The following is a 25,329-nucleotide window of genomic DNA, read 5'->3' as shown; positions in this document are numbered from 1 at the left end:
AGATCCAAGAGTTGGGAGTGAATGCATTTTTTTCAAATATTTTAGAGAGGGGTAATAGAGTGACAATGGGGCTGTAGTTTGCAGATCCATAGAGGTGCTTTCTTTATGAAGTGGGATTATATGTGATTTCAGAGAACATAGTTTTCTGTAATACAAGGTTTATCAGTATTGAGACAGGATATGAAAGGGGACTAGCAGCAAGTTAAAGAAATTCTGATGGAAGATTAATAGCTTCAGGAGCTGTAGTTTTAGCTTTTGAATGTGTTACCAGATATCTGAGATAGAGACTGGATAAAAAAAGAACAGCTGCTTATTTGGAAAGGGAGAGACAGATTTGTGGAGAGACAGATTTTTGGAGAGACGGTTAGATTTGTGGTAGGGCTATATTTGAATAAAGAGATGACTGGAGTAAAAAAGGTGTTGAACTGAGTGGAAGGAGAAGTTGTTGTGACTTGGCCAGGGTATAAAAGATTATTTGTAGTTACCAGAACTGGTTGGGACTTTAGAGGTGTTTATTTTGCAGATTGGTTGTTTAGGCTTTTTTGTCTGTTCTAAGTTTTTACTTTGATAGGTTTCTTAAGGAGAAAAGTAGGCAATGTTGCTATGTTAAGGAAGGTGAACATGTTTACATTAATGGTTAATATATGGTTTGGATAGATGGATTCTTTAACTGTACATATGGCTACGTGTAAACAAATGTTTGGCTTTTTATATTGGGAAAACTGAATGTCATTTTAGGGAACATGAACATAATCATGATTGTACAAATAAAAATATAACAAATTCACTTTATGGGCATGGTAGCTTTTACCCTCGCCATCATATTTTTTTTCAAGATTTAGAAAAGGTGGATGTGAATCCAAGGGGGGTGGGGACCTGGAAGGAGCTATTGAAAAAATGTGAATTAAAATGGCAGTTAAAAACTGATGCTGAAAAGTTGTCAGGGCTCAATCATTATTCTTCCATAGTTTGTGTTCTAAAAATAAAATCATTGAGGGTGTGAACTATATTTAAATATCAAAATATTGATTTTTATATTAATTTAATAAATATTTTGGAAATGTTATGGTAGGTTACAATATTTTATATAGTTTATTACTATTTCTGTTTTATTAATGTTTGTCATAGTTACAATGCCTGTTCATTTAAGAGTGGTTTTCATGTGATTTGTTTGTGCTGTTTAAATGAAGGACTGTTTTTTATTTGTTGATTTTGTTGAAGTCTGTATATATAGAGCCTAAAAGGGTTTAATTGTGGATTAAAGTTTTTATTTTTGCCATTACATTCTTGGTCAGGTTTTCCTGTTTTTGCTATGCCCCCCTGAGCGTTTTATTCTCTGTAGGCTTAGGTACTTGAAGTCCTGACAATTTTGCTGCATTTTGTTGTTGGAATATAATTTCCAGGATTTGTCTCTTTGCAGCATTAGTTGCCTGGTCTGGTCTCTTTTGTTAGCCAAGGTTCTGGGTTTGATTTTAATCTTTTTGTTCTAATTGGAGCTAGTTCATTTAGTATGGTTAGGAATGTGAAGTTGAAATGAGATACGCATTTTCAGAGGCATGACTTTTAGGATGTTCCAAATGTATCTGTAGAAGTATGAGATAAGGTTGTCTTTGCTGAATAGGGATAGGCTACATACTTGGTTGAAATGTCTGTGTTTGACTATATGATTTGTTTGCCATATGGCAGATGTTGACAGGTGGTCACAGATAATGTCTGGTAGATAACCAGGAGTGTTAATTCTGTCAGGGGTATTAGTTGGATTCATTTGAGAGTGGACTGCCTATTGCTACGAGTTTAAGATTGAGTGGAACAAATACTTGCCCTATTTCAATTTGCATACATGCATGTACCCCAAAGAATCCATAGTTTTTTTTTCCTTTGATCTGCTGTAGAGACAAAGGGAATTGAGGCTCCTGGATTTCATTTATAATGAGTGGGAGAGTGACTATGATTTTCAAAAGCACTGTGTATTGTAGAGTATGTCTTAAAATTCAGGACTAGGCTCAAACTACTCATAGGGATAACTCAGGAGTATCCAGTCTGTTACAACAGTGATTAAAGGTATGGTATGACAGAAAAGCAAGAGACAGAGAGTGTTAGAAAAATATGTATTAATGTGTGTATTAGCAATATGCTTAGTGCATTTAGAGCTGGAAAAGAGTTAACACATTTATTCTACTTCATACTGCATAAATCTGTACAAACTGCAGTTGCTTTCTGACCTTGTACTGTTAGCTAAAATCTTGCTTGTGCCTTGGAAATTTACTGAGAAGCAGGTGATTTCTGCTTGCGTTAGGAAAATAATGCATAGAACAATAGTACTTGTATGAAACTTAGACAAGAAGTTCCGCTGTGCCATGAGAAAATACACAGCTGTAGAAGTTACAGATAATTAGTACAAAGCCTGCTTGAAAATATGAACTGCAATCAGCATTCACTTGTATCTGTATTAGAGAAGTACCTTGAAAAGTAACACTGTACAATAGACGTTTGTAAACGGATTAATAGTCACCAAGGCCAGGTTGTTTTTCTGAAAAGTTTCTCACAAATCTAGTCATGTCAGCAGAAAATCTGAGTAACATCTGCCGTAGAACAATACTGAAAGTTGTGTTTGATTACGTCAGCTTAGAAGGCCATGTCTTGTAAAATAGTATAAGAATGAACATACTTCCTGTTAGTAGTTAGACAAATCCTTGTATTTGCATGTTTTTGTCTCCTTGCTGCAAGTAAATTAAAGTGCCTTAACTGAACCTTACGTGTATTGGTCTTTGAAGTTTTTTCCTTTGACAGATTGGTCCTTTGGACCGGAAACCTTCACTTCGCCTTGGATCAGACAGGCCAGGTGGCTTGAAACCGTATGGGGAAGAAACCACATCGGTTCTTCTTATTTGAAAAGTCCTCCAACTGAATTGTCGTACAAAAGAGGCCAGCCACTTTCTGATCTGTGACTGAAGGATGGGTTTACTCGAACCAGGTGATCAATCACGAAGGCACAGGTAAGGTGAATCTACCTTCTTTTTCTGTTTTAGATCAGGGACTAGATTTGTATTTGTTCTGTTAAGACTTTATTTATAAGTCAGGGACAGAAAGATTACTGTCTTATCATAGATCACGGAAACAGAGCAGGTAGGCAGTCATTCTGAAGAGACTATAAAAATATCCGTGGTACCACATTAAAAATAAGGAGTTACGTAACGATTAAAAGGGTAGAACAAAATGGGTAATAATTGTACAAAAAGGTCCCAAAATCCGCCGTTAACCAAAGACGTGAAATACATGCAGTCACAACATGCTGATAATATTAAATACTACTCGAAATGGGTTAATAAGTATGAATTTGATGGTAAACTAGAGAAATCCTCACTTGTCAAACTTGTCAAACAGCTTAAAACCAATTTGAGAGGTCGGGTAAAAAAGCAACGTCAATTAGGAATTCCTCAGGCAGACAGGTGGATTGAGGAAGAAAACCGAAGGGAACAAAAGAGTAATAATTCAAAAGCAATGTTTTTAGATAAGGAGGACAATAACTTAGTAATAGCGTCAGCCACTCCGCCTCCTTTACCAGAATATGAGGCAAGTGAACAAGTTAGTCCACCCCTGCGATATCCTGCTGTCACTATGAGTAGAGACACTACAAAAGCGAAACCGTTTATTAGAGATCCCGTCGAGACCAGGTCTCGAACACGGGCAGGAAACTCAAAAGGGAACATTGAGTTATATCAAATGGGTAGAAATTCATGATTTATGAGTGAAGAAGAAATATGCCCACTTTTAGAAGTGCCTAATCCTCAGGCAGAGCAAGAAGGTCAGGACCCAACTATTCTAGTGTATAGACCCTGGACTCCGGAAGACATCCGGAAAGCCACTGTGGGAATTCCCCATCCAAAAGTTAATTTTAGAAAGTTCTTAGAAGATTTGCAAGGAATGAGGCTGAGTTATAATTTAAATGGAGAAGAGGTAGAAAAAGTAGTCAGACAAATTGTGGGACCAGATTGGCACATGATTAGTGGCGACTGGAATCCCCGTGATATTGCGCTCAGGCCCCTCCCACATAGCAGCGCAGAATTAGACAACAGAGTGAAAGGTCTTACAGACCGAATCTCTGAGAAATGGAAGCCTAGGGCAGACTGGACTTGCATTATCAATGCATCCAACAGGAAGGTGAAGCTATTGACCGATATTATGCCAGACTATTAGAATGTTTTAATAACCACTGTGGAATGCAGGTTACTGAAGACCAGACACATGATTCCCCATACGAGCAGCAGTTAAAGAATGCATTTTTGAAAGGCAGTATTGCACCTATAAGCAGCTTTATTACAAAACACATGGTAGATCATTGTACAAGCAGGTTACAGTCATTGCTTGAATATGCTAGGCATGCCGAAAGGCATTTTTATAGCAAAAAGAAAAAGAAAGCCCAAGTATTTTCTGTAGAAGATGGAGCAGAAGTTTATGTAGTACAGTCCAGCAAAAAGGGCAAGAAAAATGCCCAGGGAAACAGACAATCTGATCAACGATCAGAGGATTTTGAAGGGTGAAAGAAAAAAAGGGTGAATGTTTTAAATGCGGTTAGAAAGGACACTTGGCAAGGGATTGCAAGAAAAACAAGAAGGCAACCACGGAGGATAAGGAGGGTGAGGACTGACTATATGGTAGTCAGGAATCACTAGAAAGGGATAGCGGAGAAAGGACAAATGAGTATGTGATAGAGGGAGTAGAGAATGTGACAGAAGAAATAGAGGAAGTGCAAGAAGTCACGGATAGTAAAGAAAATGAAATATTGGATTTGGCTTTATTGAGCTTAGAGCTCTATTTAGCAGACGCAAAACCAGAAGTTACACTCCTGGTAGAAGGGAGGGAAGTCAGATTCTTGTGTGACTCAGGGGCATCGCAGACCCTGGTACATCCCTCCAAACTGCCAGAGAATTCAGAGTCACCTGATTACATATTAGTGAAAGCAGCTAATGGACAGCTGTATCTGGAGCCCCTCTCCCATAATATTGTGATAACTGATCCTGTTTCAGGACTGACCCAGAAAAGCAAAATTGTTGTATCCCCAGTAAACCTCTTGGGCAGAGACGTTATGCAGCTATTTGGTATAGCAGTAGTTCCGACTATGCAGGGTATGGAAGCACAGTGACAAATTGATACCTTTGCAGTACAGTTGGAGGGTGAAATATTTTATTGGTACAGCCAGGTACAGCCAGGACTTGGTTACAACTGGTCCAGGGGTGGTGACCAAGGAGTTGATGAACGTAGCCATCAGCAAGTTCCCCTCCCTTGACATTGATAAACAACATTTGTTGCACTGTACTCTGTATTATTGTAATAGGCCAGGACCTGATAAGGAATATGAGCAAGAATTGTTTAGAAATCGTGCAAACAGATTGGTATTACATAATCTGTACTGGGACACAGAAGGGAACAGTGTAGCCAGCTGTTCATTGCCCCAGGAGTTCTTTGCACTTTATAAATCTAATCGATTAACACATGGTAGCTTAACTAAGGACAAGAATGTAAAATAGGTAGACTTAGGAGAAAAAGTCACGAGATGGGAAAAACAGACAGAGTTAGAACTGTCAGAACAAGGAATACAAGTGCAGAAGCTGAATTGGATAACTCAGACCCACCCAGATGTACACTTGCAGTCTAGCAAGGACAGCTGATTAGCACTCCTATTGAAGGAGGAAGAGAATGCCTTACAGAATATACCAGAAAATCTCTGATCAACAGGAAAATCAGATGTAGGACTTATTCATACAACAGGACCAGTTACTATTATGCCAAAGTCAGCATTTAGACCACAGAAGAGACAGTATCTCTTAAGAAAAGATGCAGAGGTAGGAATCAAACCTATTATAGCAGCTTTACTTAAGGAAGGGGTGCTGGTGGAATCTCCTGATTCACCATGTAACACACCCTTATTTCCTGTTAAGAAAGCGAATGGAGAGTGGCATACGGTCCAAGAATTACAAGCTGTAAATGATGCAGTAATACCAAGGGCACCTACGGTGCCAGACCCACACACCCTGTTGAACGATTTAAAACCTCAACAGAAATATTTTTCTGTGGTAGATATCAGCAATGCGTTCTTTTTGATACCGATACACCCTGACAGCCAGCATTGGTTTGCATTCACATTTCAGGGGGAAAAGGTATACATATACATGACTACCACAGGGGTATTGTGTAAGTCCAACAATATTCTCACAAGAAATGGCAAGCAACTTGGCGGGATTTACCCCACCAAGAGGTAGTCAGATTTTGCTTTATGTTGACGATATCCTGCTGGCATTCCCCCACCCAACAAGACTGTAAAGAAGATACCATAGCGCTATTACAATTTTTAGCCACTGAAGGGCATAAAGTAAACAAAAATAAACTGCAGCTTTGGAAAAAACAAGTTAAATACCTAGGATATGTAATATCCAAGGAAGGTAGGACATTAGATGAGGACAGAAAAATAGCGATTGTGCAAGCACCAAAACCCACTACCAAGAAGGAAATTATGTCCTTCCTGGGTACGACTAATTTTTGTCGGAGTTGGATTCCAAACTATGCCTTGGAATCTGCACCGTTGACTAACCTGATTTATAAAAAGCATATGGCAGCACAGGATATGATACAATGGACACCAGAAGCAGAATCTGCTTTCTGCAAACTGAAACAGTTAATAGCGTCCTCATTAGTATTGGGATTACCAAACTATCATAAACGTTTTTTCCAAACTGTAGGTTGTAAGCAAGGTTATATGACATCAGTGTTAACACAGCAGCATGGGGACAAGCAATGCCCTATTGCTTATTTTTCATCACAACTGGACCCAGTGGCATGGTCTTTAACTCACTGTGTACAAGCAGTAGTTGCAGCTGCAATGGCAGTACAGGCTTCGGCCTCAGTAGTGTTGTTCCACCCTCTCACATTGAGAGTGCCTCATGCAGTCATGATTATTTTACTGCAAGAGAAGGTAGCATATCTTTCTCCTGCTAGGCATCTTTCCTGTATGACTATATTGTTGAGCCAACCTCATATGACAATTGAATGATGTACGACTTTGAACCCTTCTACCTTGCTCCCAACCCCTGCAGATGGCACACCACACAGCTGCCTGCAGGTGATTGAGCAAAAGACACTGCCTAGAAAAGATCTTATGGATGTTCCCCTTGGATGATGCCGAGGTGACATACTACATGGACGGCTCATGCAAAAGGGGTCCTGCAGGACAGAACCTAGTAGGATATGCAGTAGTTTCTGACACAGACATTATAGAAGCAAAATCTTTACCACATAGTTTATCTGCACAGGCAGCAGAATTGATTGCCTTGACACGGGCATGTACCTTAGCAATGGGTAAATGTGTAAACATTTTTACTGACAGCCAGTATGCTTTTTCTACTGTACATGTTTTTGCGCAACAGTGGAAAAATTGAGGAATGATAACATCTACTGGCAAACCAATCGATCATGCACAGTTTATTTTAGATCTTTTAGAATCTATTCAGTTACCTCAGAAAGTAGCTATTTGTAAATGCACAGCTCATACCAAGCAACAGGACAGGATTTCAAAAGGTAATGCGAGAGCTGATACAGCTGCAAAGCAGGCAGCTTCGAAGTATTTCTTTTGAATGAGGAACTACAACCCTCTGAGATTTTAGACTTAGAAATGTTAAAGACAATGCAAACACTTACTACGCAAACTGAAAAACAAAGATGGGTAAAACGAGGAGTAATTCTCAAAAAGGGGCTGTACATCTCTAAAGAAGGAAAACCGATATTGCCGTCTAATTTGTTTAGATATTCAGCTTTGTTGAGCCATGGGCAGTGCCATGTCTCAACAGGGGGGATGGTACAGCTGGTGAACCAAGTGTTCACGACGTACGGATTTACAAACTACTCTAAAAAATGTTGTTCGTTATGCCACATTTGTAATAAACATCATGCACAAGGGGCGTTAAAGCCCAAGCAAGGGAGTTTACCTACACCACCGTATCCGTTTCCTACTATTTGTATGGATTTCATAGAGTTGAATAAATGTGAAAATAAGAAGTATTGTCTTGTCTTGTAGATATGTTTTCCAGATGGGTGGATGCCTTTCCGACTAAAAATCCAGACGCTACAACGGTGGCCAAAGTTCTTGTTAAAGAAATCATCCCTAGATTCGGCATTCCGGAAAGGATCTACAGTGACAATGGCACACACTTCGTGAATCAGACCATACAGCAGTTAAGTAAACATTTTTGTATTTCTCTAAAGAATCATTGTGCGTATCACCCGCAATCAGCAGGGCTAGTAGAGACACATAATGGGATTTTAAAGAGTAAGCTAAGAAAATTAATGACAGAAACGCAGAGAAACTGGGTGTACTGTCTGCCCCTGGCACTGCTGAGCATGAGAACTGTTCCGAATGCAAAAGGATTGACTCCTTTTGAAAAGCTCTTTGGAAGGGCTTACTATATACCTCAGTGGAAATCTCTCATGCCCGCAAACCAGGAAGCGGACACTACATTAGCAGAGTATATGCATAATTTGTTAAATTCTAAACATTTGTTGCAGTTAAATTCTGTTTCAGATAAAGAACGAACCAGACCATCAGAAATGGCAGTGCCCCCTGGAGCGTGGATCTGGCTGAAGATAGTTAAGAGGAAAAACTGGGCGTCTCCGAAGTGGGAAGGTCCATATCAAGTGCTTTTGTCAACACCCACTGCAGTCAAAATTGCGGAACGTGCCTCTTGGATCCACTTGACGCACTGTAAATTAGTTAAAATCTTGTTACATGCCAAGAGCAAAAATGATAGAGTCCAGAAGAAACAGGAATGCAGAACAACCCTTTTCTCAGAAGTATTGCATAATCATCCTGTTGACTGTATTAGTGACAATAATCTTTTTGTTGTGGCTTTTTCTTTTCCCAGCCACACAGACTGAACTGAATAAATGTGAAGTGTTACTCATAAACTGGCATCCAAACTTTAACACTTACCAGGCAATTAAATATGTGTATGCTGAGACTTTCAATGTTTCAAATTGTTGGATTTGCACAGCTTTGCCGACAGCATACGGGGGGTTATTAATGACTAGTCCCCTTAGGGGTCAATGAGACCTGGGAGAACTTGATTTATGATACCTCAACCATTACAGCACAAGATAAAATAGCATTGCACTTGTCTGTTCCACAAAAGGGAACTGTGTGTTTCTATAAAAATGATACTGTTCAGGTGGGTTGGAGCAATTGCAATGTGACTGTTCCTTATAGATGTTACACTAAAGGTAACAAAGTAGATCTTTATTGTAATACAAACTATGATTCATTTCTTGAATTGATGCACAAAACACTTGATGAAGTAAAACATAATTCTGTTCTTTATAAACAGCTATCTATAATTGATAGAAAAATGTTTCATGCAGGGTGAGTGTATATTCATAGCAAGGTTACTACTAAAGTAGAGGATTGTTATTTTGTGTGTGGCAGAAAGGCATACAAATGGTTACCTGAGAATTGGTCCGGCAGTTGTTTTTTGGGTTACCTGGTTCCGGCCATACGACACACTGCAGTTTTGCCTCATGGGAAAATTTGAAATGTCCGAGAAGTCGTCAAGAAACCTATAAATCCAGTGGGACAAATCGATGTGTGTTGGAAAGACCATCACTCTCTAGGTAAAGGACTGACACACATGAACTTGAGTGATAGCGTTATATCGTGGGCAGGCATATTACCAGCATATGGAGCAGTGAAATCGATCTGGGAGCTGAGAAAACTGTCAAAACTTCTCGAAGTAATGAGCAACGCAACTTTTTCTGCTCTTGAATTGGTGACTGATGAACTGACTGCTATGAGAACTGTAGTGCTCCAAAACCGCATGGCTCTCGACTTCACCCTAGCGGCGAGAGGTGGTACGTGCGCTTTAATCCAAGAAGAATGCTGTTCATATATTCCTGACCATAAACACGAGATAGACAATCATCTTGAGGTAATTCAGCAAGTGTTGGCCATGACCAAACCAGGCCCAAACCCACTGATGGACTTTTTCCAGAAATGGTTTGGGGGGTGGGGTACCATCCTAATGAACATCCTGATTGCCATTTGTGTAGGTATGCTCCTACTGGGAGTGTGTGTTTGTTGTGGTATCCCCTGCATGAAAAGACTGATTAAAGACCTTATAGACATGTTGGTTTCTGAAACCTTATATCAAAGTACTGAGTGTGAAGAACTGTTAAAAGACTAAAAAGCTTTCATAAGTTTAAACTGAATGACTCTCTTAACTGCAAATCCTGAGTGGAAGAGGTTAGGAGAAGAAAACAAACTGTTTATGCTTATTTTGAAAGTAGTATAAAAGTATTAATAGGGGGGAAATGTTAGAAAAATATGTATTAATGTGTGTATTAGCAATATGCTTAGTGCATTTAGAAGCTTGAAAAGAGTTAACACATTTATTCTATTTCATACTGCATAAATCTGTACAAACTGCAGTTGCTTTCTGACCTTGTACTGTTAGCTAAAATCTTGCTTGTGCCTTGGAAATTTACTGAGAAGCAGGTGATTTCTGCTTGCATTAGGAAAATAATGAATAGAACAATACTACTGGTATGAAACTTAGACAAGAAGTTCAGCTGTGCCGTGAGAAAATACACAGCTGTAAAAGTTACATATAATTAGTACAAAGCCTGCTTGAAAATATGAACTGCAATCAGCATTTGCTTGTATCTGTATTAGAAAAGTACCTTGAAAAGTAACACTGTACAATAGACGTTTGTAAACGGATTAATAGTCACCAAGGCCAGGTTGTTTTTCTGAAAAGTTTCTCACAAATCTAGTCATGTCAGCAGAAAATCTGAGTAACATCTGCTGTAGAACAATACTGAAAGTTGTGTTTGATTACGTCAGCTTAGAAGGCCATGTCTTGTAAAACAGTATAAGAATGAACATACTTCCTGTTAGTAGTTAGACAAATCCTTGTATTTGCATGTTTTTGTCTCCTTGCTGCAAGTAAATTAAAGTGCCTTAACTGAACCTTACGTGTATTGGTCTTTGAAGTTTTTTCCTTTGACAGAGAGCATTCAGTCGGGCAGCAGATATCGGCACTTACTCCTGTTAGATGCAAAAGGCTGCAGGCAGCCTGAAAGGACCTTTTCATCTTTGTGAAAAAGGTGATTGATGTCAACTACATGGTAGAATTGCCAGGTAGGAGGCAGAAGCATAAACTGTTCCATGCTAATCTGATAAATGCTGGTTATGCCAAAGATGACCTGGTACTTAGTATCCACTGTGAGTGGCAGAAGGAACTAATGGGAAATCTGGAGATGGACCTCCTGGGGAGGCTCAGTCTGTTACCTCAGTGGATGGGATAACCCTGTCTCAACAGTTAACTTCTAGCCAGGTTCAGGAGATTCAAGCAGTATAAAAGTAACTTGGGGATATATTTATTAGTATGCCAGTACGTACTGTCCTGATAGAGCACCATGTAAACACAGGACCCTAGTGACCCTGCAAACAAGCCCCTTATATGGCACTTGAAAGAGTTAGGTAAACTCTGAGAGAGGAACTGCAGAACATGCTGGAACTGGAGTAATCCAGGAGCCCAACAGTCCCTGTATCTCATCCTTGATTCTGCTGTCAAGGAAAGATGGCAGCACCAGTTTCTATGTGGAATACCTGAATCTGAATAGTCACACAGAGGAAGATGCTTATCCTACCCCAGGGTAGATGAAGAGTTAGAGCAGCTGGGTGAGAATAGGCATTAAACTACTATTGCCTTGACCAAGGGTTTCTGGTAGGTTATTCTTGACAGCTGAAAGCAGAGAGAGGTCAGCACCTATATCACCCAGTCCTGATTATGATCTAGAATTCATTGTACAGGTAGACCCTTCTAACTCTGTAGTAGGGTATGTATTTAGCCAGATTTCCTCAGAAATGAGTATCCTTTTGTGTACTTGTGATGCAGACCTCAACCAAGGGATTAAATGTATGGTGGCATAGAGAAGGAGTGTCTGGGCATAGTCTGGTGGGATTTCCAAAAATTACAACCCTACCTGTATGGCAGAAAGTTCACTGTGGTTACAGACTACATCCGTGTAAAATGTTTATATAGAGCAACTCAGTACAACTCATTACAATGCAGCACAATACACTACAGTACAGTACAACTTGTTACAACTCATTACAGTACAGCACTATATAACAAGGTACAATATAGTACAACTCAGTGCAGCTCATTACAGTATGGCACAATACAGTTCAGTACAGTACAGCTTGTTACAACTCATTACAGTATGGCACAATACAGTACAGTACAACTCGGTACAACTCATTATAGTATAGAACAATACAGTTCAATACAGGAGAGCTCAGTACAACTCATTACACTATGGCACAATACAGTACAGTACAGTACAACTTGTTACAACTCATTAGAGTACGACACAATACCGCTCAGTACAACTTATTACAGTACAGCACAATACAGTACAGTACAGTACAGCTCAGTACAACTCATTAAAGTACGGCACAATACAGTTCAGTACAACTCATTACAGTGCAGCACAATATTATAAAGATCTGCAAAGGCAAAATTCCAAAGACATGCATATGGAACGTTTCTCCCCCAGGGCTCCACTGAAAATAGGCTCTGTCCTAGTCAGACTTTCCCTGTCAACAAATAATAAACAAATAACTAAATAAATCTGTTGAACAGCAGGAACATATACCAAAGCACAGTAAACCCAGGCATGATAAAAAAAAAATAATCTAAGAGTATTTTAGAAGCCGGCAGATAGAAATGCATAGATGCTGCAGCATAATAAACCAAGAGCCACAACATATATGCTGCAGTACAATAAACCAAGAGATTTAGATGTACAAATAAAGTAAATTAGTCAGTCCCCTAATCATATTGGATTTTTTAAAGTTAAATCCATTGACAGAGCTGAAGGCAAGTTTGTCATGTCTCATCTTTGCACAAATAAGAGTGACATCTGCAAACATATCACATTTTCCTGAATGCTAAAATTCTGAAATGGGGAAGGCATTCTTTAGTTATTAAATTGACATTTGTTTTTTCATATAACGACACACTATTTTTGATTTCAGCTCTCCTTTAATTGGTGGGGTGTACAATATATGTCTGTAGTATAGTTAAATTCTCAGTTAGAGAAAGCAGTACCATGTTCTATTGAGTTTTAGTGGCTGAAAATAATGTAACTGCAGTATGCTATGCCAGCAACAGTTTGGAGACTCAGATGCAATAACATGAACAAATATAATATAATAGTGCACAATGTTTAAACTGCATTATTTAAAGAAGAGGATGAAGACACTAAAATATTAAGAAAATTCAAATGCAATCTATTCTTTATTTTAGTACTCCAGTTAGTTATCACAACTGTTTTACAGAGGGGCAATCTTCTTCCATGCACACCTTATGCAGGGGGCTATGTCTACATCTCCCCTACCTTTAAGAACACACAACCTCAAGGAAGAGTTTAACATTTGACTTGCTACATGTACAGATCTCTACATTTTCTAAGAGGCTGTGTGATCTCAAAGTTGGAATGCTTAAGGTGTGTGTGTGTGCAAAGGCTTAGTGAGAGTGGGCTGAGATGCAGATGAAAGGTGTTAGAGGTGCAATCAGCAAAAATAAAATAAAAAAATTAGATGGTAGTGCAGAGCCAGCATTCAGAAGTGAATGACGATATTGATTTGTTTTAGGGCCAAACTGCTTCAATGCTTCATGTGTGTTTTACTGTAGCAAGTTACTTGTTACATTTCTAGCAAGTACTTTGATTTTGCCCCTCATGTTTGAGTTGAGGGGAGTGGCAGCTCAGGGAACTGTAGAGGGCACAAGAATAGTTAGCTACTGTTTTGTGTGAGTGGGGTGCTATACACCAGTCTGGGTGTGGAGTTGGCTTGATTTTATATAAATATTTACTTTGCAATAAGTTTTCATATTCTATGCATACATCATCGAATTATAAATCATTATAAAATGTATTCTATGCTGCTGTGATTTCGCTTCCATATGCAAGCTAGTTCAAGTATGTTGTGTTGTATTTCAGTCATTTTACATTTAGGTGGCTGTAATTCTGTCTTTTAGCATTCAATTTTTACAGTAATTGTGTATGTGACATAGAACCATATCCTGTAGTAATTATCCATCTCACTGTTGTGGTGTTGACCTTTGCATTTTCAGCTGCAGGTAAATAAAATAGTGTTTGGTGTACCAATATGCTAAATCAGTTTAGAGAATTCAGTTATTGATTTCTTTTAAGCTGTAAAATCATTTAGACAGGCTTACTGAAAGAAAACTACTTTTGCAAATAATATTTTCTTAGCAAAGATTACACATTTCATCTCTAATGTGTATACATCGAGGTTAATGTGATGTATCAGAGCTATATATGTTATCTAAGATGAGATCAAAGAAGATACGTGGCTAGTAATTATCTTAATTACTTTAATTTTCTTCACAAATCTAACAACTTTTTAAAGTCCACTTGCATTCAATTGTGGAACATTAGGATAATAAGAAAAACTCTGCATTCAAACAATAATTCATGTTCTACTGTCGAATATTCCTATTTCTGTTGACTACTGGACTTATTTTAAATTAAGTATTACATTCAAAGTCATTTAATTAATTTTTAATAAGTATATTGGATTTATTCAGCATACTACTTCTAACCAAATTAACACCATATGTTTCCTTTAATTCTGCTTCTTGCAGATTGAACTTTTCTGTTATCAAATTATTGGTTCTAGTTACAGGTCTTTTTTAATAGTTTTCATTTAAATACTAATGAACATTTACGTTTACTTTTCATCTTCTTCACTGTAGTATATGGACTCTCAAGAGTAAATAATTCCTGAATGAATATGTGCTTGTGTTGGGGGTCCCAAACAATGACCTGGAGTGTTCAGTTAGGGGGAAGTACATAGCACACTTTCAAATAATAAAAGAAAACATTTATACAGTGTGCAAAATGCGACTAACAGAATTGTTATACATGCAATAATGCCCACCAGTGTGCGTGTTATTGGGGAAATAAGACCCACGCAGGATTGTTGCGGAGGGTAATATTGCAGGTAGAGAATGGGCTATCTCTTAAATAGTTTTGTGTTTGTTTTTTATTACTATATACTTTTTTTTATTTTTGCTGTAAATAGTTCCTCAGCTTAATGTTTCAGTCTTGCTGTAATATGCAATTGTTGTTGGAGGAAGTGTTTTATATCCAAAATATAAGTTATGCTAGTGATTAATCTGTACACATATTACATACGTGCGCACACACACACACACACACACACACACACACACACACACACACACACACACACACACATGCACACATGCACACATATACACTCTTGAGAAACAGATTGACATACTTCCACATATACATAGAAATAAACCCACACATTCAAAAACACAGACAGAACACATGCAAACACATCAAGCAGTTACAGCTACTTTGTTGAATGAATAAACTCCAGATGCTTCATTGTGAGCAAATGAATTTAAAAAAAAAATCAGAGAATACAAGGCATGACAACCCCCTCCACACCTCTTTACTATCACAAGTGTTGCCATATAGTGCTGCACTGTGCCTCACAGAGCATTTAAGTTGCTAGTAAATGAGTGAGGATTGAAGTCAGTAAATAATGCCAGACTTAAGTGAGTTGCACTTCTTATTTTTTAATGGATCTGCGCTGATGGACGGCCTGTTACAGTTAGTGCTGTCCGTGTCCCTCCCTGTCTCTCTCACTTTCCTTTCTTTCATTCTTTGTATCTGTCTCCAAGCACACACGTGCCACCCCCACACACAATCACACACTTTTCTTTCCTTCTTTTTTTTTTTTTTAATATTTCACCCTTACTAAACAGCAACGTGTTGTTTTATAAGCATAAAAAATATATTTACTTTTATTCACTGTCTGACCTTTATGGCAGCAAGCAGTGGATTTGTTTTTCAGTGGGCAGTTCTTTCTCCAATCAGAGTGCAATGTACAGTTTGTCCATTCTCTAAAGAAATTAATTTCAGATGTAGCCTTCATATAATATTAATTTATTACCTGTTTTTGCTGTTACTTCATCACATTTCTCATTTTTTGTTTAAATTCATCTTCGTTCTCTTCACAGTAGTGGTTCATTTTTAGAATGGAATTCTTGAACACATTGCGAATTTTAAAGGACCCAGCTATGGCAATCAACCATTCCTGAAGAGCATCATTCCATATTTATGATGGTGAAAACATCTGGCACACATCCTGGTTGCTGGAATGAATGGCAGTTTCTGGCATAGGACCAATCAAAATTACTTTATATGATTTGCCTTTTCATATTTGTTCAAATACTTTCATTAAGTTAAATAAAAAAAAATTACGTAAAAACTGCACCAAAATGTAAAACAATTACTTAAATAAGATAATCATTGTAACGAAAGGCATAAATAAAAAATATAAGGAAAAAAACTTTAAACTGCTGTAACCTGTGTGGTCTATACAGTATCTACAACTGATACATTAACAAATATTAGAGAATGGGCTTACTATACATCGGCACCCTGATTGGAGAACAAATGTTCTCCATCAAGGTATTATTAATGTACATGCAATGCCCAGTGAAAAATTAGTCCACAGCTTCACGGCAGCATATCAAGTCACCGTTATTTTACACTTGTTAAGCAGCACATCTGCTGTTTAGCAAGTGTAAAATGTTAAAAAAAAGTAAAGCAAATTTAAAAAAAAAATGTGTGTATGTGTTTATGTCTGTGTGTGAGAGTGTATGTGTGTATGAATGTGAGAGAGAGATTGGCTAAGCTACTATTTTACACTCACTAAGAAACACTTCTGCTGCTTAGCAAGTACAAAATAAAAAGCAGGTGTGTGTTTGTGTCTGTGAGAGTGTATGCATGCATGAAGGTAAGAGAAAAATGAAAATAAATGAATCAGAAAAAAGTGTGTGTGTGTGTGTGTGTGTGTGTGTGTGTGTGTGTGTGTGTGTGCGTTAGCAGGCTCGAAAGTATGTGTGTGTGTGTGTGTGTGTGTGTGTGTGTGTGTGTGTGTGTGTGTGTGTGTGTGAGTGAGTGTGTGTGTGAGTGAGTGAGTGAGTGAGTGAGTGAGTGAGTGAGTGAGTGAGTGAGTGAGTGAGTGAGTGAGTGAAATGACTACTGGCAGCAACAGCAGTAAAGAGGTTTGCATACCTCTGGACCTTTCAGCTGAAGAAATCTGGATAAAGCCTAAAATAAAGGGGAAATAAAGGCTCTAAAATAGAAACAGATTTTAATTATTGCTCTTATAAAATTACAAAGTTGCTTAAGTAAAGGATTTATGTTAGCAAGAATTTTCTGAAGAAATAAAAGTCTTAAGCTCAAACTTATGTCATCATTTAGTAATTTCAATCTCCAATGTGTGTGTGTGTGTGTGTGTGTGTGTGTGTGTGTGTGTGTGTGTGTGTGTGTGTGTGTGTGTGTGTGCAGGAGAATGTGAAGAGTGAGGGCGAGAGAGAGAGCGAAAGTGAAGAGTGAGGGCCATCGAACAATCCCTGACAGCATCACATAAGAGCTTTGTATACCTCTCGACCATAAGAGCTTTGTGTACCTCTTGACCATACCTCTTGGCACAAGAAATCTGGACAGAGCCACACATAATGAGGAAACAGAGGGCTAAAAATAGGGACAGATTTTAAATATTATTCTTATGAATTTAGTTGCTAGAATAACAGGGTTTTCATTAGCATGCATTATTCTGAAACAGATGTGTGTGTGTGTGTGTGTGTGTGTGTGTGTGTGTGTGTGTGTGTGTGTGTGTGTGTGTGTGAGTGAGTGAGTGAGTGAGTGTGTGTGAGTGAGTGAGTGAGTGAGTGAGTGAGTGAGTGAAATGACTACTGGCAGCAGCAGCAGTAAAGAGGTTTGCATACCTCTGGAACTTTCAGCTGAAGAAATCTGGATAAAGTCTAAAATAAAGGGGAAATAAAGGCTCTAAAATAGAAACAGATTTTAATTATTGCTCTTATAAAATTACAAAGTTGCTTAAGTAAAGGATTATGTTACCAAGAATTTTCTGAAGAAATAAAAGTCTTAAGCTCAAACTTATGTCATCATTTAGTAATTTCAATCTTCAATGGCTGCCAACCAAATGATTTAGGAGTAAGGGACCAAAAAATAAAGTAAATACCTCATTATTTTTTAAATGTTATATTTTGGATGTATGATGCTTCCTCCAACACCATTAACATATACTACAGCAAGTTTGAAACATTAGGTGGAGGAACTATTTTACATATAAAATATCCTAAAAAAAATAGTAATTAAAAAAAAAGTAAAAAGTAAAAGTAAGTAAATCACAACAATTTTACAGAGACCCCATTCTCTAAGCACGAAAATGCCCTCCACAGTGTGTGTTAATGTGTAATTATTGCCCTTCAAGGGGTGTAGAGGCCCTCCAGCTACAGCATCAGGCCTCATAATTCCCCTGGGTAGGTGTTAATTACACATTAATACACACCCTGTCGGGAATTATTGCTTGCTTATTTTTCATGGTAGTTGTCTAAATAGAATGTATAAGATGTTACACTGGATTGACAGTATGAAGGAGAACTGACTAGGAGGCATACCTAGTAATCTTATAATACCTTAGCCAAGATTTTATGAAGTATTTACATGGAAACAGAAATACTGCATTTCTGTAATTTGCACATAAGATCCTTTGTCATAGTGGAAGCACTGGAGACCCACCTAGTTTCTTCTCTAGTAAGGATTTTTCAGAATCTGCCAAAGACTGACAGACAGAAGCAGAAGAGAAAGTAAAAATATCTCCTTTGCTATCTGACCTGAAAATATTGACATCTTACCCACTGAATGTTTGTTGTATTACTTCCTTGGGTGTGAACAGTACACACTACATTGGATATTGCCTCTACTGGCAGCATAGAGTGAGAAAGCCCTGATCACGCCGGAGGTTACCAAGTTCAACTAGAGGCTTGGGAGCTTCACTGCGCAGTAAGAGAGAATGGGTGCACCCACCCTGGGGGAAGGGTGGCTCACACGCAGCTCACACCACTGATCTAATGGCAGGGCAGTGAATAGAGCACAAGCCCACCATGATCTGGACAGCCAGTGCTGGGAAGGACGTGGATGTGACCATCCAAGATGGTGATGTCTGCCCCTGTCCTTGTGGTGGAAATTTATTGAAAATGAGACATAGAGCCTTTTCAGTAATGCAAGTAGGCACATCAACACCAGGGACAGAGTTAAGTCAGAATAAAAAGAAAATACTCCCATTGGATGCTGGCCAGTGATAGCACAAAATGCACTCAGAGCTGCTTGTATGGTGACCTCCCACTGGCAGGACAGCTTCTGATTGGGGGAGGTTTGATGGTCGACAGTCACGCAAGCAAAGCAATATAAAAAGAGCATAATTCTTCCATTGTCATGCAGACTGACAGAATTGAACATTTCCAGTCTTTTCATTATCTGAACAGTAGGAGTTCATTTGCAATTAGGTTAAACATTTCTCCATACTGTTTGGCCATAATATCATATATAAAAATTGATTGCTTTATGTTGAGTAGATAATTGCATTTGCTTTATTATTTTAATTGCCTTCAATTTGAGGATGAACAATCATGATACCAATGATGATGGTATTTCTTTTGATACATCAGTAACATTGATAAGTAATGTCTTTTTCATGTACAGATGACATGATGCCTGGTACAAACTCTTATTAAACACTAATAACATGAGGTTTTTAGAAATTATATCTCCCCTTATATCAATGAAGAAATCAAAGCATTTTCTTGTGCTTTGAATAATTACATTGATTGTCCTTTTAAAATGTTTGATAAAGATTTGATTAGCTTTAACATCAATAAACAACAGTGGTCAGCGTTTGTGATTAATGCAGCTGATTATTAATCAAATAAATAAAGGCAGTAGTGATTCCTGTGTAACAGTATAAAAACTGTTTAGATTACTTCAATGATGGGGACACGTATTTCCTAGCAATATAGGTATATAATGATGCAGTCAAAGGTCAAATAGATTTGGTAAATAAAGAATGGAGGCTTGGTTATTGTAAAAAGAAAGATACTGAGAAGAAATGAATTCATAAGTCCATCTCCAGCCCTCCTGGTCAGCCTGCAGTGTCATCAATAGATTCTCTACTATCAAATCTTAATAAAGTTATCAGTAATTATTTGATGGCGCTAGTGGTAAAATTTAATTCCTTTATTTGAGATATTTAACATTTTTTGCAGAAGATGTCTAGAGTTAAGTGGGAACATGCTATGTTCTGGCTGACCATTGGCATTACTACTTTATATACTAATATTCACCATAAATGTGGTTTGGAAAAAATAATTATTTTTGGGTACATTTAAAAACTTATTTGTCAGAACTTATCAATTAATGTATTTAATTTTATTTTTATTTTTGATGACCAAATCTATCATTAGATATGTGTTCCCCATATGTTCCTTGGTATGTATTTATAGTGATTAGTAATTTTAAATAAGAATACAGAGGATTATGATTGGGTCTCTGATTGTATTGTGTATGTAATTAATACATGAATGACAAGAATTTCACCTTGAGAGCAGTATGATTAGAGATCCAGTCATAATTCCATGTACTGCATGGAGATTTATGGATCATGGAGATTTATCTGCTCCGTGAAGTATTAGTTACAGAAATGTAAAATAAAGCAAAATGTGATGTGCGGTCCTAGCTTTGAAAGCTGGTAAAGCAGTGGCAGAATGGTCTACATCCTTATGTGTTCACTGTCTAAGGGAGGCAGCTTGTTTCAAAATAGTGGATGTAATATAGTAGACAGCAGGCAGAAACAGAGTTGAAATTAAGTTGTTTGATGTTCTGCTGTTGCTGTTTACTGGTTGGCACTATCAGGTTTTAGTCCCAGATGTCATCTTAACAGCAGACAGGGATCCTTCTAAGCATTTTGAAGGTCGAATCTCGTGCCAGAATAGCGCTGGAAGAAAATGTTCTTTAACTGTTATTAGAGTAGCAGTGAAAAGGGATGTTCTTTAACTGTTATTGGAGTAGCACTGAAAGGGGATGTCTTTTACTGTTATTAGAGATGCACTAAAAGTGATGTCCTTTAACTGTTATTAGAGTAGCAGTGAAAAGGGATGTTCTTTAACTGTTATTAGAGTAGCACTGAAAGGGAGTGTACTTTTACTGTTATTAGAGTAGCACTGAAAGGGGGTGTTCTTTTACTGTTATTAGAGTAGCACTGAAAGGGGATGTTCTTTTACTGTTATTAGAGTAGCACTGAAAGGGGGTGTTCTTTAACTGTTAGAGTAGCACTGAAAGGGGATGTTCTTTTACTGATATTAGAGTAGCACTAAAAGGGGGTGTTCTTTTACTATTATGAGTAGCACTGAAAGGAGATGTTCTTTTACTGTTATTAGAGTAGCACTGAAAGGGGATGTTCTTCAACTGTTATTAGAGTAGCGCTGAATGGGGGTGTTCTTTTACTGTTATTAGAGTAGCACTAAAAGGGGGTGTTCTTTTACTATTATGAGTAGCACTGAAAGGGGATGTTCTTTTACTGTTATTAGAGTAGCACTGAAAGGGGATGTTCTTTAACTGTTATTAGAGTAGCAAAGAAAGGGGGTGTTCTTTTACTGTTATTAGAGTAGCACTGAAAGGGGATGTTCTTTAACTGTTAGAGTAGCACTGAAAGGGGATGTTCTTTTACTGTTATTAGAGTAGCACTGAAAGGGGATGTTCTTTAATTCTTATTAAGTAGCACTGAAAGGGGATGTTATTTTACTGTTATTAGAGTAGCACTGAAAGGGGATGTTCTTTTACTGTTATTAGAATAGCACTGAAAGGGGATGTTCTTTAACTATTAGAGTAGCACTGAAAGAGGGTGTTCTTTTACTGTTATTAGAGTAGCACTGAAAGGGGGTGTTCTTTCACTATTAGAGTAGAACTGAAAGGAGATATTCTTTTACTGTTATTAGAGTAGCACTGAAAGGAGGTGTTCTTTTATTGTTATTAGAGTAGCACTGAAAGGGGGTGTTCTTTTACTGTTAGAGTAGCACTGAAAGGGGATGTTCTTTAACTGTTATTAGAGCAGCACTGAAAGGGGATGTTCTTTTACTGTTATTAGAGTAGCACTGAAAGGGAGTGTACTTTTACTGTTATTAGAGTAGCACTAAAAGGGGGTGTCCTTTTACTGTTAGAGTAGCACTGAAAGGGGATGTTCTTTAACTGTTATTAGAGTAGCACTGAAAGGGGGTGTTCTTTTACTGTTATTAGAGAAGCACTGAAAGGGGGTGTTCTTTTACTGTTAGAGTAGCACTGAAAGGGGGTGTTCTTTTACTGTTATTAAAGTAGCATTGAAAGGGGATGTTCTTTTACTTTTATTAGAGTAGCACTGAAAGGGGATGTTTTTTAACTTTTATTACAGTAGCACTGAAAGGGGATGTTCTTTTACTGTTATTAGAGTAGCACTGAAAGGGGATGTTCATTTACTGTTATTAGAGTAGCACTGAAAAAGGATGTTCTTTAACTGTTATTAGAGTAGCACTGAAAGGGAGTGCACTTTTACTGTTATTAGAGTAGCACTGAAAGGGGGTGTTCTTTTACTGTTATTAGAGTAGCACTGAAAGGGGATGTTCTTTTACTGTTATTAGAGTAGCACTGAAAGGGGATGTTCTTTGTTATTAGAGTAGCACTGAAAGGAAATGTTCTTTAACTGTTATTAGAGTAGCACTGAAAGGGAGTGTACTTTTACTGTTATTAGAGTAGCACTAAAAGGGGGTGTTCTTTTACTGTTATTAGAGTAGCACTGAAAGGGGATGTTCTTTTACTGTTATTAGAGTAGCACTGAAAGGGGGTGTTCTTTTACTATTATTAGAGTAGCACTGAAAGGGGGTGTCCTTTTACTGTTATTAGAGTAGCACTGAAAGGGGGTGTTCTTTTACTGTAATTAGAGTAGCACTGAAAGTGGGTGTTCTTTTACTGTTATTAGAGTAGCACTGAAAGGGGGTGTTCTTTAACTGTTATTACAGTAGCACTGAAAGGGGATGTTATTTAACTGTTATTACACTAGCACTGAAAGGGGGTGTTCTTTTACTGTTATTAGAGTAGCACTGAAAGGGGGTGTTCTTTTACTGTTATTAGAGTAGCACTGAAAGGGGAAGCTCTTTAACTGTTATTAGAGTAGCACTGAAAGGGGGTGTTCTTTTACTGTTATTAGAGAAGCACTGAAAGGGGGTGTTCTTTTGATGTTATTAGAGTAGCACTGAAAGGGGGTGTTCTTTTACTGCTATTAGAGTAGCCCTGAAAGGGGATGTTCTTTTACTGTTATTAGAGTAGCACTGAAAGGGGGTGTTCTTTTACTATTATTAGAGTAGCACTGAAAGGGGGTGTCCTTTTACTGTTATTAGAGTAGCACTGAAAGGGAGTGTTCTTTTACTGTTATTAGAGTAGCACTGAAAGGGAGTGTTCTTTTACTGTTATTAGAGTAGCACTGAAAGGGGGTGTTCTTTTACTGTTATTAGAGAAGCACTGAAAGGGGGTGTTCTTTTACTGTTATTAGAGTAGCACTGAAAGGGGGTCTTCTTTTACTGTTATGAGAGTAGCACTGAAAGTTAGTGTTCTTTTACTGTTATTAGAGTAGCACTGAAAGGGGAAGTTCTTTTACTGTTATTAGAGTAGCACTGAAAGGGGGTGTTCTTTTACTGTAATTAGAGTAGCACTGAAAGGGGGTGTTCTTTTACAGTTATTACAGTAGCACTGAAAGGGGGTGTTCTTTAACTGTTATTACAGTAGCACTGAAAGGGGATGTTCTTTAACTGTTATTACAGTAGCACTGAAAGGGGGTGTTTTTTTACTGTTATTAGAGCATCACTAAAAGGGAATGTTCTTTTACTGTTTTTAGAGTAGCACTGAAAGGGGGTGTTCTTTTACTGTTATTAGAGTAGCACTGAAAGGGGGTGTTCATTTACTGTTATGAGAGTAGCACTGAAAGGGAGTGTTCTTTTACTGTTATTAGAGTAGCACTGAAAGGGGTGTTCTTTTACTGTTATTAGAGAAGCACTGAAAGGGGGTGTTCTTTTACTGTTATTAGAGTAGCACTGAAAGGGGGTCTTCTTTTACTGTTATGAGAGTAGCACTGAAAGTTAGTGTTCTTTTACTGTTATTAGAGTAGCACTGAAAGGGGAAGTTCTTTTACTGTTATTAGAGTAGCACTGAAAGGGGGTGTTCTTTTACTGTAATTAGAGTAGCACTGAAAGGGGGTGTTCTTTTACAGTTATTACAGTAGCACTGAAAGGGGGTGTTCTTTAACTGTTATTACAGTAGCACTGAAAGGGGATGTTCTTTAACTGTTATTAGAGTAGCACTGAAAGGGGGTGTTCTTTTACTGTTATTAGAGTAGCACTGAAAGGGAGTGTACTTTTACTGTTATTAGAGTAGAACTGAAAGGGGATGTTCTTTTACTGTTATTAGAGTAGCACTGAAAGGGGGTGTTCTTTTACTGTTATTAGAGTAGCACTGAAAGGGGTGTTCTTTAACTGTTATTAGAGTAGCACTGAAAGGGGATGTTCTTTAACTGTTATTAGAGTAGCACTGAAAGGGGATGTTCTTTTACTGTTATTAGAGTAGCACTGAAAGGGGATGTTCTTTTACTGTTATTAGAGTAGCACTGAAAGGGGATGTTCTTTTACTGTTATTAGAGTAGCACTGAAAGGGATGTTCTTTTACTGTTATTAGAGTAGCACTGAAAGGGGGTGTTCTTTAACTGTTATTAGAGTAGCACTGAAAGGGGATGTTCTTTTATTGTTATTATAGTAGCACTGAAAGGGGATGTTCTTTTACTCTTATTAGAGTAGCTCTGAAAGGGGATGTTCTTTTACTGTTATTAGAGTAGCACTGAAAGGGGAAGTTCTTTTACTGTTATTAGAGTAGCACTGAAAGGGGATGTTCTTTTACTGTTAGAGTAGCACTGAAAGGGGATGTTCTTTTACTGTTATTAGAGTAGCACTGAAAGGGGATGTTCTTTTACTGTTATTAGAGTAGCACTGAAAGGGGATGTTCTTTTACTGTTATTAGAGTAGCACTGAAAGGGGATGTTCTTTTACTGTTATTAGAGTAGCACTGAAAGGGAGTGTTCTTTTACTGTTATTAGAGTAGCACTGAAAGGGGATGTTCTTTTACTGTTATTAGAGTAGCACTGAAAGGGGATGTTCTTTTACTGTTATTAGAGTAGCACTGAAAGGGGATGTTCTTTTACTGTTATTAGAGTAGCACTGAAAGGGGATGATCTTTTACTGTTATTAGAGTAGCACTGAAAGGGAGTGTTCCTTT

This window comes from Protopterus annectens, chromosome 7.part0 (assembly GCF_019279795.1).
Source record: "Protopterus annectens isolate FY-2018-M chromosome 7.part0, PAN1.0, whole genome shotgun sequence".
Lineage (NCBI taxonomy): Eukaryota > Metazoa > Chordata > Ceratodontiformes > Protopteridae > Protopterus > Protopterus annectens.
Note: the sequence above shows the minus strand (reverse complement) of the source record.